We start from the raw sequence: 25706 nt of genomic DNA, 5'->3' as shown, positions 1-25706 counted from the left end.
GCTGCAGAGGGCGCACAGAGTGATCTGGGAACTAGGCCTACATTTTTCTAAGTCCCCGTTTTTGCATTTTTGCTTTTTGCCTGTTTGTGGGTGTTAATCTTTTTTGCCGGTGGCTGCAGGGGTCTGGGGGTAGCTGGGAAGGTCTAATATCGGAATCTAGTGGTTTGGACAAAATCCATGGAGAAAAAGTTTTTCAGTTTTCAGACTTTTCGCTCACTTTCGTGTTTTTACGGGGGTTGTTTGGGGGGGTTCCTGGTGCTTGTGGGTGGTTGGGGGGTCTTGGAGCAATGCTGGGCATGCCTAATTTTGGTTGCAAGTGGTTTGGAGGAAACCCATGGTGGAAAAGGGGAGTTAGGGCCTAGCAGAAGAGCGCGCACGGAGTGATCTGGGAATTAGGCCTACATTTTTCTAAGTCCCCGTTTTTGCATTTTGCCTGTTTGGGGGTGTCTGATTTTTTGCCAGTGGCTGCAGGGGTCTTGGGGCATAACCGAGAAGGTCTAATATCGGATATAAGTGGTTTGGACAAAATCCATGGTGAAAACGTTTTTCAGTTTTTCGCTTACTTTCGTGTTTTCGGGGGGCTTCCTGGTGGTTGGGGGGTTGGGGGGTCTTGGAGCAATGCTGGGCATGCCTAATTTTGGTTGCCAAACGTTTGGAGAAAATCCATAGTGGAAAAGGGGAGTTAGGGCCTAGCTGCAGAGCGCGCACGGAGTGATCTGGGAACTAGGCCTACATTTTTCTAAGTCCCCGTTTTTGCATTTTTGCTTTTTGCCTATTTGGGGAGTTCTGCTTTTTTGCCGGTGGCTGCAGGGGTCTGGAGGCATAGCTGGGAAGGTCTAATATCGGAATCAAGTGGTTTGGAAAAAATCCATGGTGAAATAGTTTTTCCATTTTCAGACCTTTTGCTCACGTTCGTGTTTTCAGGGGGCTGTTTGGGGGGTTCCTGGTGTTTGGGGGGGGTTAGGGGGTCTTGGAGCAATGCTGGGCATGCCTAATTTTGGTTGCAAGTGGTTTGGAGAAAATCCATGGTGGAAAAGGGGAGTTAGGGCCTAGCTGCAGAGCGCGCACGGAGTGATCTGGGAATTAGACCTACATTTTTCTAAGTCCCCATTTTTGCATTTTTGCTTTTTGCCTGTTTGTGGGTGTTCTGCTTTTTTGTCGGTGGCTGCAGGGGTCTGGGGGCATAGCTGGGAAGGTCTAATATCGGAATCAAGTGGTTTAGACAAAATCCATGGAGAAAATGTTTTTCAGTTTTCAGACTTTTCGCTCACTTTTGTGTTTTCACGGGGCTGTTTGGGGGGGTTTCTGGTGTTTGGGGGGGTCTTGGAGCAATGCTGGGCATAGCTAATTTTGGTTGCAAGTGGTTTGGAGAAAATCCATGGTGGAAAAGGGGAGTTAGGGCCTAGCTGCAGAGCACGCACGGAGTGATCTGGGAACTAGAACTATATTTTTCTAAGTCCCCGTTTTTGCATTTTTGCTTTTTGCCTACTTGGGGAGTTCTGCTTTTTTGCGGGTGGCTGCAGGGGTCTGGGGGCATAGCTGGGAAGGTCTAAGATCGTAATCAAGTGGTTTGGAAAAAATCCATGGTGAAAAAGTTTTTCAGTTTTCAGACTTTTCGCTCACGTTCGTGTTTTCGGGGGGCTGTTTGGGGGGGTTAGGGGGTCTTGGAGCAATGCTGGGCATGCCTAATTTTGGTTGCAAGTGGTTTGGAGAAAATCCATGGTGGAAAAGGGGAGTTAGGGCCTAGCTGCAGAGCGCGCACGGAGTGATCTGGGAACTAGAACTATATTTTTCTATTCCCCGTTTTTGCATTTTTGTTTTTTGCCTACTTGGGGAGTTCTGCTTTTTTGCGGGTGGCTGCAGGGGTCTGGGGGCATAGCTGGGAAGGTCTAATATCGGAATCAAGTGGTTTGGAAAAAATCCATGGTGAAAAAGTTTTTCCGTTTTCAGACTTTTCGCTCACGTTCGTGTTTTGGGGGGGCTTTTTGGGGGGGGTTAGGGGGTCTTGGAACAATGCTGGGCATGCCTAATTTTGGTTGCAAGTGGTTTGGAGAAAATCCATGGTGGAAAAGGGGAGTTAGGGCCTAGCTGCAGAGCGTGCACGGAGTGATCTGGGAATTAGACCTACATTTTTGTAAGTCCCCGTTTTTGCATTTTTGCTTTTTGCCTGTTTGGGGGTGTTCTGTGTTTTTGCCGGTGGCTGCAGGGGACTTGGGGCATAGCTGGGAAGGTCTAATATCGGAATCAAGTAGTTTGGACAAAATCCATGGTGAAAACGTTTTTCAGTTTTCAGATTTTCGCTCACTTTCGTGTTTTCGGGGGGCTGTTTGGGGGGTTCCTGGTGTTTGGGGGGTTTAGGGGGTCTTGGAGCAATGCTGGGCATGCCTAATTTTGGTTGCAAGTGGTTTGGAGATAATCCATGGTGGAAAAGGGGAGTTAGGGCCTAGCTGCAGAGGGCGCACAGAGTGATCTGGGAACTAGGCCTACATTTTTCTAAGTCCCCGTTTTTGCATTTTTGCTTTTTGCCTGTTTGTGGGTGTTAATCTTTTTTGCCGGTGGCTGCAGGGGTCTGGGGGTAGCTGGGAAGGTCTAATATCGGAATCTAGTGGTTTGGACAAAATCCATGGAGAAAAAGTTTTTCAGTTTTCAGACTTTTCGCTCACTTTCGTGTTTTTACGGGGGTTGTTTGGGGGGGGTTCCTGGTGCTTGTGGGTGGTTGGGGGGTCTTGGAGCAATGCTGGGCATGCCTAATTTTGGTTGCAAGTGGTTTGGAGATAATCCATGGTGGAAAAGGGGAGTTAGGGCCTAGCTGCAGAGGGCGCACAGAGTGATCTGGGAACTAGGCCTACATTTTTCTAAGTCCCCGTTTTTGCATTTTTGCTTTTTGCCTGTTTGTGGGTGTTAATCTTTTTTGCCGGTGGCTGCAGGGGTCTGGGGGTAGCTGGGAAGGTCTAATATCGGAATCTAGTGGTTTGGACAAAATCCATGGAGAAAAAGTTTTTCAGTTTTCAGACTTTTCGCTCACTTTCGTGTTTTTACGGGGGTTGTTTGGGGGGGTTCCTGGTGCTTGTGGGTGGTTGGGGGGTCTTGGAGCAATGCTGGGCATGCCTAATTTTGGTTGCAAGTGGTTTGGAGGAAACCCATGGTGGAAAAGGGGAGTTAGGGCCTAGCTGAAGAGCGCGCACGGAGTGATCTGGGAATTAGGCCTACATTTTTCTAAGTCCCCGTTTTTGCATTTTGCCTGTTTGGTAGTGTCTGATTTTTTGCCAGTGGCTGCAGGGGTCTTGGGGCATAACCGAGAAGGTCTAATATCGGATATAAGTGGTTTGGACAAAATCCATGGTGAAAACGTTTTTCAGTTTTTCGCTTACTTTTGTGTTTTCGGGGGGCTTCCTGGTGGTTGGGGGGTTGCGGGCTCTTGGAGCAATGCTGGGCATGCCTAATTTTGGTTGCAAGTGGTTTGGAGAAAATCCATGGTGGAAAAGGGGAGTTAGGGCCTAGCTGCAGAGCGCGCACGGAATGATCTGGGAACTAGGCCTACATTTTTCTAAGTCACCATTTTTGCATTTTTGCTTTTTGCCTGTTTGTGGGTGTTCTGCTTTTTTGTCGGTGGCTGCAGGGGTCTGGGGGCATAGCTGGGAAGGTCTAATATCCGAATCAAGTGGTTTGGACAAAATCCATGGAGAAAACGTTTTTCAGTTTTCAGACTTTTCGCTCACTTTCGTGTTTTCACGGGGGCTGTTTGGGGGGTTCCTGGTGTTTGGGGTGGGGGCTGGGGGGTCTTGGAGCAATCTGGGCATGCCTAATTTTGGTTGCAAGTGGTTTGGAGAAAATCCATGGTGGAAAAGGGGAGTTAGGGCCTAGCTGCAGAGCGCGCAAGGAGTGATCTGGGAACTAGGCCTACATTTGTATAAGTCCCCATTTTTGCATTTTTGCTTTTTGCCTGTTTGGGGAGTTCTGCTTTTTTTGCGGGTGGCTGCAGGGGTCTGGGGCCATAGCTGGGAAGGTCTAATATCGGAATCAAGTGGTTTGGAAAAAATCCATGCTAAAAACGTTTTTCCGATTTCAGACTTTTCGCTCACGTTCGTGTTTAGGGAGCTGTTTGGGGGGTTCCTGGTGTTTAGGGGGGTTGAGGGGTCTTGGAGCAATGCTGGGCATGCCTAATTTTGGTTGCAAGTGGTTTGGAGAAAATCCATGGTGGAAAAGGGGAGTTAGGGCCTAGCTGCATAGCGCGCACGGAGTGATCTGGGAACTAGGCCTACATTTTTCTAAGTCCCCGTTTTGGCATTTTTGCCTGTTTGGGGGTGTTCTTCTTTTTTGCCGGTGGCTGCATGGGTCTGGGGGCATAGGTGGGAAGGTCTAATATCGGAATCAAGTGGTTTGGACAAAATCCATGGTGAAAAAGTTTTTCAGTTTTCGGACTTTTCGCTCACTTTTGTGTTTTCGGGGGGCTGTTTGGGGGGGTTTCTGGTGTTTGGGGGGTCTTGGAGCAATGCTGGGCATGCCTAATTTTGGTTGCAAGTGGTTTGGAGAAAATCCATGGTGGAAAAGGGGAGTTAGGGCCTAGCTGCAGAGCGCGCATGAAGTGATCTGGGAACTAGGCCTACATTTTTCTAAGTCCCCGTTTTTGCATTTTTGCTTTTTGCCTGTTTGTGGGTGTTAATCTTTTTTGCCGGTGGCTGCAGGGGTCTGGGGGTAGCTGGGAAGGTCTAATATCGGAATCTAGTGGTTTGGACAAAATCCATGGAGAAAAAGTTTTTCAGTTCTCAGACTTTTCGCTCACTTTCGTGTTTTTACGGGGGTTGTTTGGGGGGGTTCCTGGTGCTTGTGGGTGGTTGGGGGGTCTTGGAGCAATGCTGGGCATGCCTAATTTTGGTTGCAAGTGGTTTGGAGATAATCCATGGTGGAAAAAGGGAGTTAGGGCCTAGCTGCAGAGGGCGCACAGAGTGATCTGGGAACTAGGCCTACATTTTTCTAAGTCCCCGTTTTTGCATTTTTGCTTTTTGCCTGTTTGTGGGTGTTAATCTTTTTTGCCGGTGGCTGCAGGGGTCTGGGGGTAGCTGGGAAGGTCTAATATCGGAATCTAGTGGTTTGGACAAAATCCATGGAGAAAAAGTTTTTCAGTTTTCAGACTTTTCGCTCACTTTCGTGTTTTTACGGGGGTTGTTTGGGGGGGTTCCTGGTGCTTGTGGGTGGTTGGGGGGTCTTGGAGCAATGCTGGGCATGCCTAATTTTGGTTGCAAGTGGTTTGGAGGAAACCCATGGTGGAAAAGGGGAGTTAGGGCCTAGCTGAAGAGCGCGCACGGAGTGATCTGGGAATTAGGCCTACATTTTTCTAAGTCCCCGTTTTTGCATTTTGCCTGTTTGGGGGTGTCTGATTTTTTGCCAGTGGCTGCAGGGGTCTTGGGGCATAACCGAGAAGGTCTAATATCGGATATAAGTGGTTTGGACAAAATCCATGGTGAAAACGTTTTTCAGTTTTTCGCTTACTTTCGTGTTTTCGGGGGGCTTCCTGGTGGTTGGGGGGTTGCGGGCTCTTGGAGCAATGCTGGGCATGCCTAATTTTGGTTGCAAGTGGTTTGGAGAAAATCCATGGTGGAAAAGGGGAGTTAGGGCCTAGCTGCAGAGCGCGCACGAAATGATCTGGGAACTAGGCCTACATTTTTCTAAGTCACCATTTTTGCATTTTTGCTTTTTGCCTGTTTGTGGGTGTTCTGCTTTTTTTGTCGGTGGCTGCAGGGGTCTGGGGGCATAGCTGGGAAGGTCTAATATCGGAATCAAGTGGTTTGGACAAAATCCATGGAGAAAACGTTTTTCAGTTTTCAGACTTTTCGCTCACTTTCGTGTTTTCACGGGGGCTGTTTGGGGGGTTCCTGGTGTTTGGGGTGGGGGCTGGGGGGTCTTGGAGCAATCTGGGCATGCCTAATTTTGGTTGCAAGTGGTTTGGAGAAAATCCATGGTGGAAAAGGGGAGTTAGGGCCTAGCTGCAGAGCGCGCAAGGAGTGATCTGGGAACTAGGCCTACATTTGTATAAATCCCCGTTTTTGCATTTTTGCTTTTTGCCTGTTTGGGGAGTTCTGCTTTTTTTGCGGGTGGCTGCAGGGGTCTGGGGCCATAGCTGGGAAGGTCTAATATCGGAATCAAGTGGTTTGGAAAAAATCCATGCTAAAAACGTTTTTCCGATTTCAGACTTTTCGCTCACGTTCGTGTTTAGGGGGCTGTTTGGGGGTCTTGGAGCTATGCTGGGCATGCCTAATTTTGGTTGCAAGTGGTTTGGAGAAAATCCATGGTGGAAAAGGGGAGTTAGGGCCTAGCTGCAGAGCGCGCATGAAGTGATCTGGGAACTAGGCCTACATTTTTCTAAGTCCCCGTTTTTGCATTTTTGCTTTTTGCCTGTTTGTGGGTGTTAATCTTTTTTGCCGGTGGCTGCAGGGGTCTGGGGGTAGCTGGGAAGGTCTAATATCGGAATCTAGTGGTTTGGACAAAATCCATGGAGAAAAAGTTTTTCAGTTTTCAGACTTTTCGCTCACTTTTGTGTTTTTACGGGGGTTGTTTGGGGGGGTTCCTGGTGCTTGTGGGTGGTTGGGGGGTCTTGGAGCAATGCTGGGCATGCCTAATTTTGGTTGCAAGTGGTTTGGAGGAAACCCATGGTGGAAAAGGGGAGTTAGGGCCTAGCTGAAGAGCGCGCACGGAGTGATCTGGGAATTAGGCCTACATTTTTCTAAGTCCCCGTTTTTGCATTTTGCCTGTTTGGGGGTGTCTGATTTTTTGCCAGTGGCTGCAGGGGTCTTGGGGCATAACCGAGAAGGTCTAATATCGGATATAAGTGGTTTGGACAAAATCCATGGTGAAAACGTTTTTCAGTTTTCAGACTTTTCGCTCACTTTCGTGTTTTCACGGGGGCTGTTTGGGGGGTTCCTGGTGTTTGGGGTGGGGGCTGGGGGGTCTTGGAGCAATCTGGGCATGCCTAATTTTGGTTGCAAGTGGTTTGGAGAAAATCCATGGTGGAAAAGGGGAGTTAGGGCGAAGCTGCAGAGCGCGCAAGGAGTGATCTGGGAACTAGGCCTACATTTGTATAAATCCCCGTTTTTGCATTTTTGCTTTTTGCCTGTTTGGGGAGTTCTGCTTTTTTTGCGGGTGGCTGCAGGGGTCTGGGGCCATAGCTGGGAAGGTCTAATATCGGAATCAAGTGGTTTGGAAAAAATCCATGCTAAAAACGTTTTTCCGATTTCAGACTTTTCGCTCACGTTCGTGTTTAGGGGGCTGTTTGGGGGTCTTGGAGCTATGCTGGGCATGCCTAATTTTGGTTGCAAGTGGTTTGGAGAAAATCCATGGTGGAAAAGGGGAGTTAGGGCCTAGCTGCAGAGCGCGCATGAAGTGATCTGGGAACTAGGCCTACATTTTTCTAAGTCCCCGTTTTTGCATTTTTGCTTTTTGCCTGTTTGTGGGTGTAAATCTTTTTTGCCGGTGGCTGCAGGGGTCTGGGGGTAGCTGGGAAGGTCTAATATCGGAATCTAGTGGTTTGGACAAAATCCATGGAGAAAAAGTTTTTCAGTTTTCAGACTTTTCGCTCACTTTCGTGTTTTTACGGGGGTTGTTTGGGGGGGTTCCTGGTGCTTGTGGGTGGTTGGGGGGTCTTGGAGCAATGCTGGGCATGCCTAATTTTGGTTGCAAGTGGTTTGGAGGAAACCCATGGTGGAAAAGGGGAGTTAGGGCCTAGCTGAAGAGCGCGCACGGAGTGATCTGGGAATTAGGCCTACATTTTTCTAAGTCCCCGTTTTTGCATTTTGCCTGTTTGGGGGTGTCTGATTTTTTGCCAGTGGCTGCAGGGGTCTTGGGGCATAACCGAGAAGGTCTAATATCGGATATAAGTGGTTTGGACAAAATCCATGGTGAAAACGTTTTTCAGTTTTTCGCTTACTTTCGTGTTTTCGGGGGGCTTCCTGGTGGTTGGGGGGTTGCGGGCTCTTGGAGCAATGCTGGGCATGCCTAATTTTGGTTGCAAGTGGTTTGGAGAAAATCCATGGTGGAAAAGGGGAGTTAGGGCCTAGCTGCAGAGCGCGCACGAAATGATCTGGGAACTAGGCCTACATTTTTCTAAGTCACCATTTTTGCATTTTTGCTTTTTGCCTGTTTGTGGGTGTTCTGCTTTTTTTGTCGGTGGCTGCAGGGGTCTGGGGGCATAGCTGGGAAGGTCTAATATCGGAATCAAGTGGTTTGGACAAAATCCATGGAGAAAACGTTTTTCAGTTTTCAGACTTTTCGCTCACTTTCGTGTTTTCACGGGGGCTGTTTGGGGGGTTCCTGGTGTTTGGGGTGGGGGCTGGGGGGTCTTGGAGCAATCTGGGCATGCCTAATTTTGGTTGCAAGTGGTTTGGAGAAAATCCATGGTGGAAAAGGGGAGTTAGGGCCTAGCTGCAGAGCGCGCAAGGAGTGATCTGGGAACTAGGCCTACATTTGTATAAATCCCCGTTTTTGCATTTTTGCTTTTTGCCTGTTTGGGGAGTTCTGCTTTTTTTGCGGGTGGCTGCAGGGGTCTGGGGCCATAGCTGGGAAGGTCTAATATCGGAATCAAGTGGTTTGGAAAAAATCCATGCTAAAAACGTTTTTCCGATTTCAGACTTTTCGCTCACGTTCGTGTTTAGGGGGCTGTTTGGGGGTCTTGGAGCTATGCTGGGCATGCCTAATTTTGGTTGCAAGTGGTTTGGAGAAAATCCATGGTGGAAAAGGGGAGTTAGGGCCTAGCTGCAGAGCGCGCATGAAGTGATCTGGGAACTAGGCCTACATTTTTCTAAGTCCCCGTTTTTGCATTTTTGCTTTTTGCCTGTTTGTGGGTGTTAATCTTTTTTGCCGGTGGCTGCAGGGGTCTGGGGGTAGCTGGGAAGGTCTAATATCGGAATCTAGTGGTTTGGACAAAATCCATGGAGAAAAAGTTTTTCAGTTTTCAGACTTTTCGCTCACTTTTGTGTTTTTACGGGGGTTGTTTGGGGGGGTTCCTGGTGCTTGTGGGTGGTTGGGGGGTCTTGGAGCAATGCTGGGCATGCCTAATTTTGGTTGCAAGTGGTTTGGAGGAAACCCATGGTGGAAAAGGGGAGTTAGGGCCTAGCTGAAGAGCGCGCACGGAGTGATCTGGGAATTAGGCCTACATTTTTCTAAGTCCCCGTTTTTGCATTTTGCCTGTTTGGGGGTGTCTGATTTTTTGCCAGTGGCTGCAGGGGTCTTGGGGCATAACCGAGAAGGTCTAATATCGGATATAAGTGGTTTGGACAAAATCCATGGTGAAAACGTTTTTCAGTTTTTCGCTTACTTTCGTGTTTTCGGGGGGCTTCCTGGTGGTTGGGGGGTTGCGGGCTCTTGGAGCAATGCTGGGCATGCCTAATTTTGGTTGCAAGTGGTTTGGAGAAAATCCATGGTGGAAAAGGGGAGTTAGGGCCTAGCTGCAGAGCGCGCACGAAATGATCTGGGAACTAGGCCTACATTTTTCTAAGTCACCATTTTTGCATTTTTGCTTTTTGCCTGTTTGTGGGTGTTCTGCTTTTTTGTCGGTGGCTGCAGGGGTCTGGGGGCATAGCTGGGAAGGTCTAATATCGGAATCAAGTGGTTTGGACAAAATCCATGGAGAAAACGTTTTTCAGTTTTCAGACTTTTCGCTCACTTTCGTGTTTTCACGGGGGCTGTTTGGGGGGTTCCTGGTGTTTGGGGTGGGGGCTGGGGGGTCTTGGAGCAATCTGGGCATGCCTAATTTTGGTTGCAAGTGGTTTGGAGAAAATCCATGGTGGAAAAGGGGAGTTAGGGCGAAGCTGCAGAGCGCGCAAGGAGTGATCTGGGAACTAGGCCTACATTTGTATAAATCCCCGTTTTTGCATTTTTGCTTTTTGCCTGTTTGGGGAGTTCTGCTTTTTTTGCGGGTGGCTGCAGGGGTCTGGGGCCATAGCTGGGAAGGTCTAATATCGGAATCAAGTGGTTTGGAAAAAATCCATGCTAAAAACGTTTTTCCGATTTCAGACTTTTCGCTCACGTTCGTGTTTAGGGGGCTGTTTGGGGGTCTTGGAGCTATGCTGGGCATGCCTAATTTTGGTTGCAAGTGGTTTGGAGAAAATCCATGGTGGAAAAGGGGAGTTAGGGCCTAGCTGCAGAGCGCGCATGAAGTGATCTGGGAACTAGGCCTACATTTTTCTAAGTCCCCGTTTTTGCATTTTTGCTTTTTGCCTGTTTGTGGGTGTTAATCTTTTTTGCCGGTGGCTGCAGGGGTCTGGGGGTAGCTGGGAAGGTCTAATATCGGAATCTAGTGGTTTGGACAAAATCCATGGAGAAAAAGTTTTTCAGTTTTCAGACTTTTCGCTCACTTTCGTGTTTTTACGGGGGTTGTTTGGGGGGGTTCCTGGTGCTTGTGGGTGGTTGGGGGGTCTTGGAGCAATGCTGGGCATGCCTAATTTTGGTTGCAAGTGGTTTGGAGGAAACCCATGGTGGAAAAGGGGAGTTAGGGCCTAGCTGAAGAGCGCGCACGGAGTGATCTGGGAATTAGGCCTACATTTTTCTAAGTCCCCGTTTTTGCATTTTGCCTGTTTGGTAGTGTCTGATTTTTTGCCAGTGGCTGCAGGGGTCTTGGGGCATAACCGAGAAGGTCTAATATCGGATATAAGTGGTTTGGACAAAATCCATGGTGAAAACGTTTTTCAGTTTTTCGCTTACTTTCGTGTTTTCGGGGGGCTTCCTGGTGGTTGGGGGGTTGCGGGCTCTTGGAGCAATGCTGGGCATGCCTAATTTTGGTTGCAAGTGGTTTGGAGAAAATCCATGGTGGAAAAGGGGAGTTAGGGCCTAGCTGCAGAGCGCGCACGGAATGATCTGGGAACTAGGCCTACATTTTTCTAAGTCACCATTTTTGCATTTTTGCTTTTTGCCTGTTTGTGGGTGTTCTGCTTTTTTGTCGGTGGCTGCAGGGGTCTGGGGGCATAGCTGGGAAGGTCTAATATCGGAATCAAGTGGTTTGGACAAAATCCATGGAGAAAACGTTTTTCAGTTTTCAGACTTTTCGCTCACTTTCGTGTTTTCACGGGGGCTGTTTGGGGGGTTCCTGGTGTTTGGGGTGGGGGCTGGGGGGTCTTGGAGCAATCTGGGCATGCCTAATTTTGGTTGCAAGTGGTTTGGAGAAAATCCTAGGTGGAAAAGGGGAGTTAGGGCCTAGCTGCAGAGCGCGCAAGGAGTGATCTGGGAACTAGGCCTACATTTGTATAAGTCCCCATTTTTGCATTTTTGCTTTTTGCCTGTTTGGGGAGTTCTGCTTTTTTTGCGGGTGGCTGCAGGGGTCTGGGGCCATAGCTGGGAAGGTCTAATATCGGAATCAAGTGGTTTGGAAAAAATCCATGCTAAAAACGTTTTTCCGATTTCAGACTTTTCGCTCACGTTCGTGTTTAGGGGGCTGTTTGGGGGGTTCCTGGTGTTTAGGGGGGTTGAGGGGTCTTGGAGCAATGCTGGGCATGCCTAATTTTGGTTGCAAGTGGTTTGGAGAAAATCCATGGTGGAAAAGGGGAGTTAGGGCCTAGCTGCATAGCGCGCACGGAGTGATCTGGGAACTAGGCCTACATTTTTCTAAGTCCCCGTTTTGGCATTTTTGCCTGTTTGGGGGTGTTCTTCTTTTTTGCCGGTGGCTGCATGGGTCTGGGGGCATAGGTGGGAAGGTCTAATATCGGAATCAAGTGGTTTGGACAAAATCCATGGTGAAAAAGTTTTTCAGTTTTCGGACTTTTCGCTCACTTTTGTGTTTTCGGGGGGCTGTTTGGGGGGGTTTCTGGTGTTTGGGGGGTCTTGGAGCAATGCTGGGCATGCCTAATTTTGGTTGCAAGTGGTTTGGAGAAAATCCATGGTGGAAAAGGGGAGTTAGGGCCTAGCTGCAGAGCGCGCATGAAGTGATCTGGGAACTAGGCCTACATTTTTCTAAGTCCCCGTTTTTGCATTTTTGCTTTTTGCCTGTTTGTGGGTGTTAATCTTTTTTGCCGGTGGCTGCAGGGGTCTGGGGGTAGCTGGGAAGGTCTAATATCGGAATCTAGTGGTTTGGACAAAATCCATGGAGAAAAAGTTTTTCAGTTTTCAGACTTTTCGCTCACTTTCGTGTTTTTACGGGGGTTGTTTGGGGGGGTTCCTGGTGCTTGTGGGTGGTTGGGGGGTCTTGGAGCAATGCTGGGCATGCCTAATTTTGGTTGCAAGTGGTTTGGAGGAAACCCATGGTGGAAAAGGGGAGTTAGGGCCTAGCTGAAGAGCGCGCACGGAGTGATCTGGGAATTAGGCCTACATTTTTCTAAGTCCCCGTTTTTGCATTTTGCCTGTTTGGGGGTGTCTGATTTTTTGCCAGTGGCTGCAGGGGTCTTGGGGCATAACCGAGAAGGTCTAATATCGGATATAAGTGGTTTGGACAAAATCCATGGTGAAAACGTTTTTCAGTTTTTCGCTTACTTTCGTGTTTTCGGGGGGCTTCCTGGTGGTTGGGGGGTTGCGGGCTCTTGGAGCAATGCTGGGCATGCCTAATTTTGGTTGCAAGTGGTTTGGAGAAAATCCATGGTGGAAAAGGGGAGTTAGGGCCTAGCTGCAGAGCGCGCACGAAATGATCTGGGAACTAGGCCTACATTTTTCTAAGTCACCATTTTTGCATTTTTGCTTTTTGCCTGTTTGTGGGTGTTCTGCTTTTTTGTCGGTGGCTGCAGGGGTCTGGGGGCATAGCTGGGAAGGTCTAATATCGGAATCAAGTGGTTTGGACAAAATCCATGGAGAAAACGTTTTTCAGTTTTCAGACTTTTCGCTCACTTTCGTGTTTTCACGGGGGCTGTTTGGGGGGTTCCTGGTGTTTGGGGTGGGGGCTGGGGGGTCTTGGAGCAATCTGGGCATGCCTAATTTTGGTTGCAAGTGGTTTGGAGAAAATCCATGGTGGAAAAGGGGAGTTAGGGCCTAGCTGCAGAGCGCGCAAGGAGTGATCTGGGAACTAGGCCTACATTTGTATAAATCCCCGTTTTTGCATTTTTGCTTTTTGCCTGTTTGGGGAGTTCTGCTTTTTTTGCGGGTGGCTGCAGGGGTCTGGGGCCATAGCTGGGAAGGTCTAATATCGGAATCAAGTGGTTTGGAAAAAATCCATGCTAAAAACGTTTTTCCGATTTCAGACTTTTCGCTCACGTTCGTGTTTAGGGGGCTGTTTGGGGGTCTTGGAGCAATGCTGGGCATGCCTAATTTTGGTTGCAAGTGGTTTGGAGAAAATCCATGGTGGAAAAGGGGAGTTAGGGCCTAGCTGCAGAGCGCGCATGAAGTGATCTGGGAACTAGGCCTAAATTTTTATAAGTCCCCGTTTTTGCATTTTTGCTTTTTGCCTGTTTGTGGGTGTTCTGCTTTTTGCCGGAGGCTGCAGGGGTCTGGAGGCATAGCTGGGAAGGTCTAATATCGGAATCAAGTGGTTTGGACAAAATCCATGGAGAAAAGGTTTTTCCGTTTTCAGACTTTTCACTCACTTTCGTGTTTTCACGGGGGCTGTTTGTGGGGTTCCTGGTGTTTGGAGGGTTGGGGGGTCTTCGAGCAATGCTGGGCATGCCTAATTTTGGTTCCAAGTGGTTTGGAGAAAATCCATGGTGGAAAAGGGGAGATAGGGCCTAGCTGCAGAGCGCGCACGGAGTGATCTGGGAACTAGGCCTACATGTTTCTAACTCCCCGTTTTTGCATTTTTGCTTTTTGCCTGTTTAGGGTGTTCTGCTTTTTGCGGGTGGCTGCAGGGGTCTGGGGGCATAGCTGGGAAGGTCTAATATCGGAATCAAGTGGTTTGGCAAAAAATTCATGGTGAAAAGGTTTTTCTGTTTTCAGACTTTTCGCTCACTTTCGTGTTTTCGGGGGCTGTTTGGGGGTTCCTGGTGTTTGGGGGGGTTAGGGGGTCTTGGAGCAATGCCAGGCATCCCTAATTTTGGTTGCAAGTGGTTTGGAGAAAATCCATGGTGGAAAAGGGGAGTTAGGGCCTAGCTGCAGAGCGCGCACGGAGTGATCTGGGAACTAGGCCTAAATTTATCTAAAGGCCTGTTTTTGAACTGTTGCTTTTTGCCTGTTTGGGGGTGTTCTGCTTTTTTTCCGGTAGTTTTAGGGGTCTGGGGGCATAGCTGGGAAGGTCTAATATCGGAATCAAGTGGTTTGGACAAAATCCATGGTGAAAACGTTTTTCCATTTTTGCTCACTTGCCTTTTTTCTGGGGGGCTTCTAGGTTATTGGGGGTGGGTTTTGTGGTCTGGGAGCACTGCAGGCACAGTCTTAGTTTGATTGCATTTGTTTTTCAGAAAATCCATGGTGGAAAAGGGGAGTTAGGGCCTAGCTGCAGAGCGTATTTGGACTGAATTGAAGGTAGGCCCATTTTTGCTTTTTGCCTGTTTGGGGGTGTTTTGCTTTTTTGCGGGTGGCTGCAGGGGTCTGGGGGCATAGCTGGGAAGGTCTAATATCGGAATCAAGTGGTTTTGACTAAAACCATGGTGAAAATGTTTTTCACTTTTCAGACTTTTTGCTCACTTTGGTGTTTTCGGGGGCTGTTTGGGGGGGTTCCTGGTGTTTGGGGGGGTTGGGGGTCTTGGAGCACTGCTGGGCATGCCTAATTTTGGTTGCAAGTGGTTCGAAGAAAATCCATGGTGGGAAAGGGGAGTGTTGTGTTTATATCTAGGACCCTAATTTGATATTCCCGATTTATGCCCTTGTAGGGTTATAATCAATAATATCCTGATAAAGGCATAAGAATCAGATCCATATTCAGTAATAGCCCATTCAGTCCAAAGCACAGCACGACTACTCCCATCGACTCCTAGAAAGCACAACGCGTTCTTTAAACAAACCAAGCCTCCAGTAGCCCGGGAAATCCCCCCTGCTTTTGTTTTGATTTGAACAAGAACTCCTGAAGTCCAGAAAGAACTGTTAGTTCTTAGTGATGTCTTATGTCCAACCTTACGTCAAACCCGGCACCTTCCCGGTATAAAATACCAACAGTTGCCTTAAGCAAACACACTGTGGTTTGGTGCAGAGCGGCCATTTACTTGCCCGAGAGCCCAGCTGATGCGAGAGCCCACGGAAGCCGCCCCTCCCGTTTGACGCACTGAGAGAAGACGTTGTCTTTTTCTCCAGCCGGGAAAATCCAGCTCCGGTGTTTCCAGCCTACCCTTGCGGGTTACTGGGATATCAAGTCCTGAGGAAAGAGATACCAGACCTCCCACATTCTATTACCAAGGTACGGAGCTGACTAAACCCTCAAGGTAATTCTTGATGCAGATTCTTGGCAAAATAATCTTAAACTAACTTAACTTAAAACTGCTACTTGCTCATCCTTTCCCAGTATTAGACTTAGGTCAGGTACACCGGGGTAGGCTTAGTTAGAAGCACCAGTTGAGTACTTTAGTCAATGTATTTATGTATGTATATATTTTATCTCTTTTAAAGTATCATATGGCTAAGAAACCATATCAATGCTTTTACAGTATTATTTTCTAATACTACTTTTACTGTACGCACTTTACTTTACTTTAAGTATTGCAGTTGTGGCAATTCATTTCTCTTGCATGAAAAAGAAGGCTGCTCAATAAATAACACCTTTTTATTGAAAACGCCCGTCTCTCTATTTCTCTGCATTCTGGTGAAACTAAGTATGCACTGCTGACTGAGTGAAATAACTGTCTATTGTTTTCACACGACTCTAGAGATACACTCTTATTCTGAGGGAGCAAAATTGTCATGTTTATGCGGTTGTCGGAAACTGAATCCCTTCTTGTCTGAGCCAGGGAAGTTCATCCCTCCCTATTCATTCAAGAAAGTTTCCAGTGACCTCTGAAAATTTTTGGCGCAAACCTAAATTTAGTTTAACATAGTAAGTGGAGACCTAGATGACCTCAGTCCTATGTCTACACTGCTGTTTATGATATTCCAATGCGAAGAGCCTATTGGGAAAATAGGAACTACACTACATGGCGCCCAACGTTTAGTAAGGCGATAATCTAACGCAAGACACTAGAGTAACTCAGCCGTGCTTTTTCACACAGACCGCTTTCTCCCGTAAAAACTCCAATAGACTTCTGGAGTGGGTGAAAGGTAAATATCCGCCGGAACTTAGTAGGATGAGAATCCTATGTATTAGTTTTTGGTATAGTCAACGTTGAAGGATACAGTGTTCCAAAATATTGTGCACCTAACTTTGTTTCCTTGAAACTCGATCTGCAACAAAAAAAACTTTCAGTCAGTAAAATGTCAGAAAGTGACGAAGAGAGAGAAAGAGAAGCCTTAGCAGCTCGACTCTTACAGGAAGATACAACTCTCCATGAAAATGACCCGAGTGTTATAATCATTCCGGTCAACGTAAGAAGAACTATAACTCTCAAACTTATAGAAAATGGACTGACACCACGAGGTGGTACAGTCATATTCGTGGTAGAGGCACATGAATATCGGCAGACAGAGGTATTCTATTCATGGATACATTTTCCAGCAGCACACACTGTGACAAAAGACTTCCACTAATACAAAATAGAGGAACCTCCGGATGAATATACTCCTTTCGAGGACGTTGAAATCCCACTAAATTACCAAGAGCACCTGCTCTGGTTTAATGGCGCCCTAAAACATAATAATCACATCACCAGGCTCGGTCCACTAGGTAGACCAGGAGCAACGTGGCCGGTTCTAGCCAGCTACACACCACATCCAGACATTGATCAAATGTCAGATCCTGAACTCTTAGCTCAGCTAAAACTCTTAATTAAAATACATAGACAATTAGTCGAATATGTCATGCGGACTGGAACAGTCCAACCGACAATTAGCATCCCACAGCTGACCCCTCATCAGGGGAATACAAACAAAATTACACCACAGAACATACAGTCATGTCTTGGTAAAACACCCATAAAACGGGAACAAATTTCATTCTGGTTAGCACAAAAAATCACTCAAATAGAGGCAGTATTTCCTGAAACTACCCCTCACGAAAAACACAGAATCCTGACTATCTGTCTCCCAATGGGGATCGCACCACATGTGGAGGACTGTGACACTTGGGGTACAGTACTTGCTTCAATCTACACAAAAACACATGGTGTTCCGTGTATGGCGGTTATACCAGATGTACTAAGACAGATTCAAAATGAATACGGTCCAGAACCTGCTTTAACCCTGGGTATGAAATTACTGAAAGACTTCAAGCAGGTCTCGGCTATATTATTAGCCAATATAAAAGGAGAAGCAGCAACTGTGGCGATCCGCCAGAAATTGAAGGAAACAGATATAACAGAACAACCCTTTGACCTTGCCAGAATCATTGAAAAATCCTATGAAGAACTAGGAAGAGATAGTTTGGGTGGGAAACCGGTAAAACCCCAACTAACTGAAAATCCTGAAAAAACATTCGTTAAAAATAATTTAAATACTCCAAAAAAGAGTTGGGATGGTAATAAACAATCCACTCCCAGGGAAAAACGATTCCAGTCCATAGGAAGGTCTTCTCAACGGAGAGAAAATTCTCCAGACCGAGGAAACAAGTCTCCCCAAAGGGAGCCCTCTGAAAAAAGATACAACCTTAGAAATAGGGATAATCTGAAAAAACCTGATAGATATCAAGATGTTGATACACGTCCCTCTCGATCTTTTCAGACTTCCTCACAGAAATCGGAAAGAAGAGGATGATCAGAGCACAGAGAAAAGCACATCAAGTCCAAAGACAAGGAACCTGCTCACTAAAGTAAAAAATTACAATTTCCCAGAAAGAAGGTAGCAAGTATTAAAATTAAACATGCAGAGAATTCTGAGGACACAACTGAAAAACGGAGAGTGGGCACAGACAATGCTAGACAGCGCAGCAGTAGTGACCATAGTTCGCAAGATCCTGATGAATCTTCTGGAGACAGTGGACACGAATGAATACATTCAGGTGGAAACTGCAGATACATGAGTTAGTGTGCCCCATAAACTATATGAAATAACATTGCGTATAGAGGGAGATAAAACTAGGAAAATAAAAGGTCTCTTTTGGGAAAAACTTTCAAAAGGCTATGACATCCTGTTAGCTGAAAAAGACTGGCCACCGGAGTTTGTCAGGGAGTGCCCTCATGGCGAAGAAATGATTATGCCTGCCTTCTCAAATCATATTCCGATTCATAAAAAATACACACTAGCAAGAAAATGGGCAGTGGCCCAAGCTCCTGGTTTATACAAAAATCAAGTAGGATGGGATGAGGATTCACCTCACCACAAAATCCAGCTAAAAGTCCAGCCCACTGCACAAAGGCAGTATCCAGTTAAACAAGAAGCTAAAAAGCAAGTCAGGGAGATCTTAGATCAACTTGAATATCAAGGGGTGATTGAAACATGCACCTCACAAATGAACAATCCTTTGTTTCCTGTCTCCAAGCCAGACAATTCATATTGTCTAGTTTTGGACTACAGACATCTTAACTCCTGTTGTAAAACATTTGCAGTACAAAACTCACATAGTGCAGCACTAATGAATAACATTGTGCGCAACAAATATAAAACGACATTAGATATCTCTAATGGATTCTTCTGTCAAAATATTGCACCTGAAAGCAGGTATTTGACCGCTTTATCAATAATTGGATCGCAAAAACAATTTGGCCGACTCCCACAGGGATTCAAGAATAGCCCAGGATTATACTCAGTGAGAGTAACAGAGTTACTACAAATGTATGATGATGAAGCATTATCATATGGCAATGACTTCTATCTCACAGATGATGACCTGGAGACTCACTTAAAAAAGGGTGAACACCATAATACTTGGGTTCGCGTCAGAGGGTTACAAATTCAACTTTAAGAAGTCAAGAATTGCCCATCTAACTGTCCTATTTTTAGGATATGAATTATCAAGTGAAGGCAAAAGCCTGGCAGACAATTTCTTAGAGAAATGTGCTGTACTTCAAGCACCAAATACGCTGAAGAACTTACAATCAATACTAGGTTTCCTGAATTTCGGGAGAACATACATTGTAATTGTTAGAACCGGCTGTCTCGTGTTGGCAGAGGTATGCACTTCTGACAAATAGGGACACACCTTTTCTAGTCAGGGCAATGGGATCACACACTTAGATAACCCCTGCTCACCCCCTTGGTAGCTTGGCAAAGCAGATAGGCTTATCTCAGAGGCAGTGCGTTAAGCATTTATGACCACATACAGTAATAAAGTGAATACACTACAAATGGACACGACACAGTAATTTTATAAAAATAAGGATTTTTATATAAGGCTTAGCACAAGACCAAATAACGACAAAAATATACCACAGTCTTAATAAATATTCTTGGAAGGAAAAAAATTAGTTCAAGTGTAGTTTCTTCTTAGCACAAAGTCTTTAGTATCAAAAGCAACTCTTCTTCTTTAAAACACAGTTCTTGGCAACAATGTAACCCACGCTGGAGTCACACGACGTCGAGGCAAAGTTAATCCAAAGGGTTCGGCGTCGACCGCGAGGAGCGCTACGTCGAGCCCGGAGTCGCCCTGACCCCCACAACACAGTACCTTGGAAAAGTGAAGCACTCGATGATCAGCGGCGTCGAGATGTCCGGCGTCGCGTCTTCGGCGTCGATCCGGCCTCGGAGTCTGGGCGGCCTGCAGCGGCGTCGATCGAAGTCGGCAGGAGCAGCGCTCACGAGGCGAAGCAGGATACGGCGGCGTCGTCGATGTTGATGATGTTGCAAGAGTGAGCAGCGCTCATGGCGTCGAGAGGGCTCGAAGTTGATGCGATCAGCAGCGGTGCAGACACGGGGTCACTTGGAGCTCGAGCCGAACTCGCTACTCACTGGCGTTGCTGCTGGCGTCGATCGGGCCCGGCGGCCGGCGTCGAGGGAGCGGGACACTGGAGCCGTTACTCACGATGTCGAGCTGGATTCGGCGACGTCCGTCGGCGTCGAGATTGCTGGATTCTTTCAGAGGTGCTGGATTCACAAGTTCCAGCAACAAGCACTTTTAGCAAATGATGAAGTCCTTTAGCCCTGTGACTTCAGCAGGAGACTGGCACTCTTCCAGTCCTTGGAGATTTTCTTAGCAAAGTTTGAGAGTGCACACACAGTTCCTCTCTCCTGGTTCCTTGGCAAAAATAAAGAAGTACATGCAGGATTCCCCCCAGCAAACAGCACACTGGCAGAAGGGGTAGGCAAGTCCTTGGATCAGCAGGCTTCTTGTCCTTGGTTTCAGGGTTCCTTGTCAGAAGTGATCTAAAGTCTTGGTTCAGGGGTCCTTCTCTTATACCACTTTTTGGCTTTGATCCCTTTGTCCATGCAGGGGAATTTCCCAACATCCTGGGTTTGTTGTGGGTGTAGCCAGGCAGAGGCACCTGGCCTATTCACTGTGCAGGGCAGAGTCCTCAGCCGCCCAGTAGGAGGTGGAGCCAGTATTGTCACTGGCAGGAGCAGAGCTATCAGCCTCCCGGTAGGAGGTGGGGCCAGGATCGTCCCTGGCAGGCACAGAGCCATCAGTCGCCTGACAGGAGGTGGAGCCAGCATTGTATCAGGCAGGGCAGGCTATCAGAAGCTACTCTCCCCCTACTCTCAATGCAAATGTCCCACTTATCCCACACTGACTCAGCAGGTCTCTGGAGCCACCCAGCTCCTGTCACACCAAACCAGCAGAAACCAGAAATGGTTAGACAAGAAATTAAAAAGGTTTAAAAACAACCACCATTGGTGGCAATACAATGAAATTTTCAAGCAGTCAAAGTTAAAACAGTCGACGCAGCGTTTCGGTGCTTTTTGGTTCTTGACACCTTCTTCAGGACTTTAAAAACATTTGACTCCGTATCTACAAATTAGAAAAATATTTTCAGTATTTTATGCAATATTTTCTCAGTCAATCCCACTTGCCTTGCAGATACTTTTTATAATTTGAATCCTAACCTTTTCTAGCTATGCTAACAACCCTTTCTCATGTACTACTGAAGCTTTAGACAGTTCAATTATAAGTAGCTCATTGTATGTTGAGATTTAGTAGATTGTCTCAGTGACATAACGCTTCGACGTACAATCTACCTTGTCGGTGCCCTTTCAAATTGGGACAAAAAAGTAGAACTCATACCTGTGATTTTGACAGGAATTCTTTGAAGCGTTTCAAATGATTTCCAATCTGTTACGACTTTCTCAGGAATTTCATATTTCCCTTAGTCTATATAAACACAACAAGTACAGGAGGGCTCAGTATCTTGGTTTATCTGCTCTCTCATTTGTCTACAACCATTATAATTAGTATGAATTTACCTCTAACCACAGAGCCAGAATCTTCTGTGTGCACGGAGGGGCCACCGTCAGTTGTGGAGGGGGAGTAGTTTTCCTAGATCTTTAGACCTGAGTGTATAAAGATCATATTTGTCTAAAATATTCTTTAGTAATATTAAGAAATCTCTACCTGCCGTTAATGATTAACCACTACAGCCCATACCCAATAGTGTACTGACCTGGTTATATATAGGGTGATTCTTATTATGCTCTGTGCTTCGTTGGCATAATATAAATTTGATGCCATTATTAAGATCCTCTCTTCATAGATGGAAGAAGAAATCTGTGAACAATATGGTATAATAGTCTTAGGTGGGAATCTAGTCAATAGTACAAGTTCATAAAAACTTGATATGGAGAAAAGACTAATTTGTCTACTTAAGCGGGATGGTATAAATTAAAAAAATGACAAAAAACCCAGTTTGCCGTTTGTGACTTAAGTTTAGCAAAATTGGGTAAAAAACATTTACAGCTATTAACAGAGATTGTTTATCTTTGGACTAAACCAGGTTGTCACGTTACAAAAATCAATGTATCCGGCGAAATCCATGGCACTAATGAGGCCAAGACTCTCGAAGTTATAATTTAAAAAAACGGGCGAGGGTTCTAGCTACTATCTATCCATCGCTTTTACGGGTATTGCTCACCTTGTGATAAAATTGCGGCCTCCCTGCTCCTCCATGCTCGCGTCTTCATGGGGATTCGAAGAGTGGCTTGAACTAATTCCGGCTCTTGTTTTTATGCTGACGCTTCCCACTGTTACCAGGAAGTAGTCCCATACAGGTTTGGAAATACGGGTATGAACAAAGCTTACTGATCCTTAAACTATTATGGAGACTCGTATATGCCGATCTATGAGTCTGGCGTATTTCATTCAGCCTGTACACATTTTTTTAAAACACCAAAAACCGGGCGCTGACCCGGAAGTTAATACTGATATCGTGAATTTAGGGAATATTATTATCTATAATTTGTAGCCTCTAATGAAAGAGTTTAAGTATCGTTTTTTCCGATTTCGACTTGGGTCATGCTATGCTCCATTCCGGCTATCTACATCGCTGGTTTTGGTGAACTATATGTAGATAGCCGGAATGGAGCATAGCATGACTGCTTGAAAATTTCATTGTATTGCCACCAATGGTGGTTGTTTTTAAACCTTTTTAATTTCTTGTTATTGATTATGTCTTAGATTGTAACCCGGTTGGGAGGTACAAATAAATTCTTGGATCCTTTTTTAGAATTACTGTTTGCTTGGTATATTTACTTAAGGTTTCAATCTATTCATTGGTTCAGTTGTCCACTTTGCCTTACGTGTCTCTAATTTACATGGGTATAGATAGTTAGACCCCACTGAAGCTAGACCATTTCTATTAATGACAAACTCAGCGAATTAAATCTGCTTTTCACACAACAGGGATACAAAATTTCTTTTGAATGTGATTATCCCCCTCCCTGTAATACATTTCAGGGGAACCTCCTTTTGTTAATAATTGGAACCATGCTCCCCGAGCCTGCTAGGATTATAGCATTAATAACCCAGGCAGCCCATTCTAACTAATGGAGAGCAGGTTACCGTACAATAGTGAAAAACGAATATGGCTGTAATTCACTATTAGGACATGCCAACCTTGTCTGGCTTGTCCTACCTTACTCTTACAATGCACCCTGCCCTCAGGCCTACCATAGGGGTGACTAACATGAAGTTAAGGGAAGGTTTTGCAGACTGGCAAGTAGGTGTACTTGCGCAGTCAGCGTGACAGTACCAGACTGCATGTAGGTCTGGCAATGGCAGACCTTTAGACATACTTTTACTAGGCCGCTCTTGTGGGTGGCACAACATGTGCTGCAGGGCCACGAGCAGCATTTGTATTTACAAGCCCTGGCACTCTTGGTGCACTAGACTAGGGACTGATAGTAAACCAAAATAAGCCAAACATGGAATTCAATCAATACAGCAATTTAACATAGGGAGCACTTGCACTGTGGCACTGATCAGCAGTGGCACAGTGCCCAAAGCAGTATACCAACAAAAACATCGTAAACAGTGGAGGCAAACAGAAAAAAATGGAGGAGAGACTCAAGCCAATGATGTCACGTCTAACACGTGTCCCCTCCAGCTGAAATGTGGGGAGAACTACCCTTCCCCTGGGGAGTTCTCATCACTAAGGCGGAAAAATCTGGACAGACCATCAGCATTGGCGTGATCTGTGCCAGGGCGGTGTTCCACCGTAAAGTCCATCCCCTGTAGAGAAATGGACCACCTCAACAGTTTTGGATTCTCACCCCTCATCTGCATCAACCATCTGAGGGGCCTGTGGTCTGTCTGAACCCGGAAGTGAGTCCCAAACAGGTAGGGTCTTAGCTTCTTCAGCGCCCAGACCACAGCAAATGCTTCTCGCCCTATCGCACTCCACTTCTGTTCCCTGGGAAGTAACCTCCTGCTGATGAAGGCTACAGGTAAGTCTCGGCCCTCTTCATTCACCTGAGATAGAACAGCCCCCACGCCATGCTCTGAAGCGTCCGTCTGGACAACAAATTCTTTAGAAAAGTCGGGTGCCTGGAGTATAGGTGCTGTGCCCATTGCAGCTTTCAGGGTGTCAAAGGCCAGATCACATTTCGTGGCTGCTTCCTGGAAGTCAGCGACGTCAAGGGGTGCACAATGTTACCATAATCCTTGACGAACCTCCTGTAGTAACCCGTGAGACCTAAGAAGGCTCTCACCTGAGTTTGGGTTTTGGGTGGTGCCCAAGCCAGGATGGTATCTATCTTGGGTTGCAGGGGGGCCACCTTGCCGCTCCCTACTTGGTGCCCCAAGTACACCACAGAACCCTGCCCAATCTGGCACTTACTGGCTTTGATTGTGAGGCCTGCTCTGCGCAGGGCCAACAACACTTCCTGGAGGTGGCGCAAGTGTTCCTCCCAGCTGGCGCTGAACACTGCGATGTCGTCCAGGTAGGCGGCACTGAAATCCTCCAGTCCAGCCAAGACCTGGTTGACCAACCTCTGGAAGGTGGCAGGGGCATTCTTCATCCCAAAGGGCATAACCCGGAGCTGGTAGAGCCCATCTGGTGTGGAGAATGCTGACCTCTCCTTTGCCCCATCAGTTAAGGCGATCTGCCAGTACCCAGACGTCAAATCAACGTACTAAGGTATCGGGCAGCCCCAACCGATCTATTAGCTCATCAGCTCTGGGGATGGGGTGCGCGTCAGTCTTAGTGACTGAATTGAGTCCTCGGTAATCCACACAGAACCGAAGTTCTGGTGACGCACCAGGCGCTGCAGCCTTCGGGACCAAAGACCACTGGGCTGGCCCAAGGACTGCTAGAGGACTCAACCACCCCTAAGGCAAACATTTTGGAGACCTCCTCCTTAATGTATGCTCTGACCTTGTCAGTCACCCTGTAAGCCTTGTGCTTCACAGGAGTGCTGTCTCCGGTGTCCACATCATGGACACACCAATGAGTGACACCAGGTACCAAGGAAAACAGATCAGGGAATTGTCCCAACAGTTGGCGACAATCCTGCTGCTGCTCAAGGGTCAGTATGTCAGAGAGGACAACACCAACCACTGACCCATCTTGCTCTTTTGCATACAGGAGGTCAGGAAGAGGCTCACTCTCCTCCTCCATTCCAGCATCTGTAGCTAGGAGCAGGCCCACTTCGGACCTTTCTAAGTGGGGCTTCAAACGGTTGACAGGCAGGACCCTCAAGGGGTTCCTGGGAGATTTCAAGTCCACCAGGTAGGTGACATCGCTCTTCTTCTCCACAACCTTAAACGGTCCAGTCCACCTGTCATTGAGCGCACAAGGTTCCACAGGGGACATGACCCAAACTTCTTGACCAGGCTGAAGCTCTACCAGAGTGGCATTCCGGTCGTACCACCGCTTCATCTCCTCCTGGCTGGCCTCCAGATTTGCCTGAGCAAGATCTCTGAAGCGCCTTGTCTGGTTCCTAAAGGCCAGCATGTATCTGTATACATCCTGGGGAGGTTTCCTGGGAGATTGCTCCTAGCCTTCTTTGACCAGACTCAAAGGTCCTCTTACCGGGTGACCATACAAAAGCTCAAAGGGGCTGAATCCTAGAGACTTCTGTGGCACCTCACGGTAAGCAAACAGTAGGCATGGCAAGAGGACGTCCCATTTACGCCTCATTGGTTCTTCAAGACCCATGATCATGCCTTTAAGGGTACGGTTGAATCTCTCAACCAACCCATTACCTTGAGGGTGGTAAGGAGTGGTGAACTTGTAGGTTACCCCACACTCCTTCCACAGAGACTTCATATAATTGGAAATGAAGTTGGTGCCCCGGTCTGACACCACCTCTCTGGGGAACCCCATTCGGGAGAAAATCCCCATCAGTGCCCGTCCCACCACGGGGGCCGTCACTGTTCTGAGAGGGATGGCTTCCGGGTACGGCGTGGCATGGTCCACCAAGACCAG

This window comes from Lissotriton vulgaris, chromosome 2_1 (genome assembly GCF_964263255.1).
Source record: "Lissotriton vulgaris chromosome 2_1, aLisVul1.2, whole genome shotgun sequence".
Classification (NCBI taxonomy): domain Eukaryota; kingdom Metazoa; phylum Chordata; class Amphibia; order Caudata; family Salamandridae; genus Lissotriton; species Lissotriton vulgaris.
The sequence above is the reverse complement of the archived record's forward strand: the minus strand, read 5'-3'. Positions refer to the sequence as shown.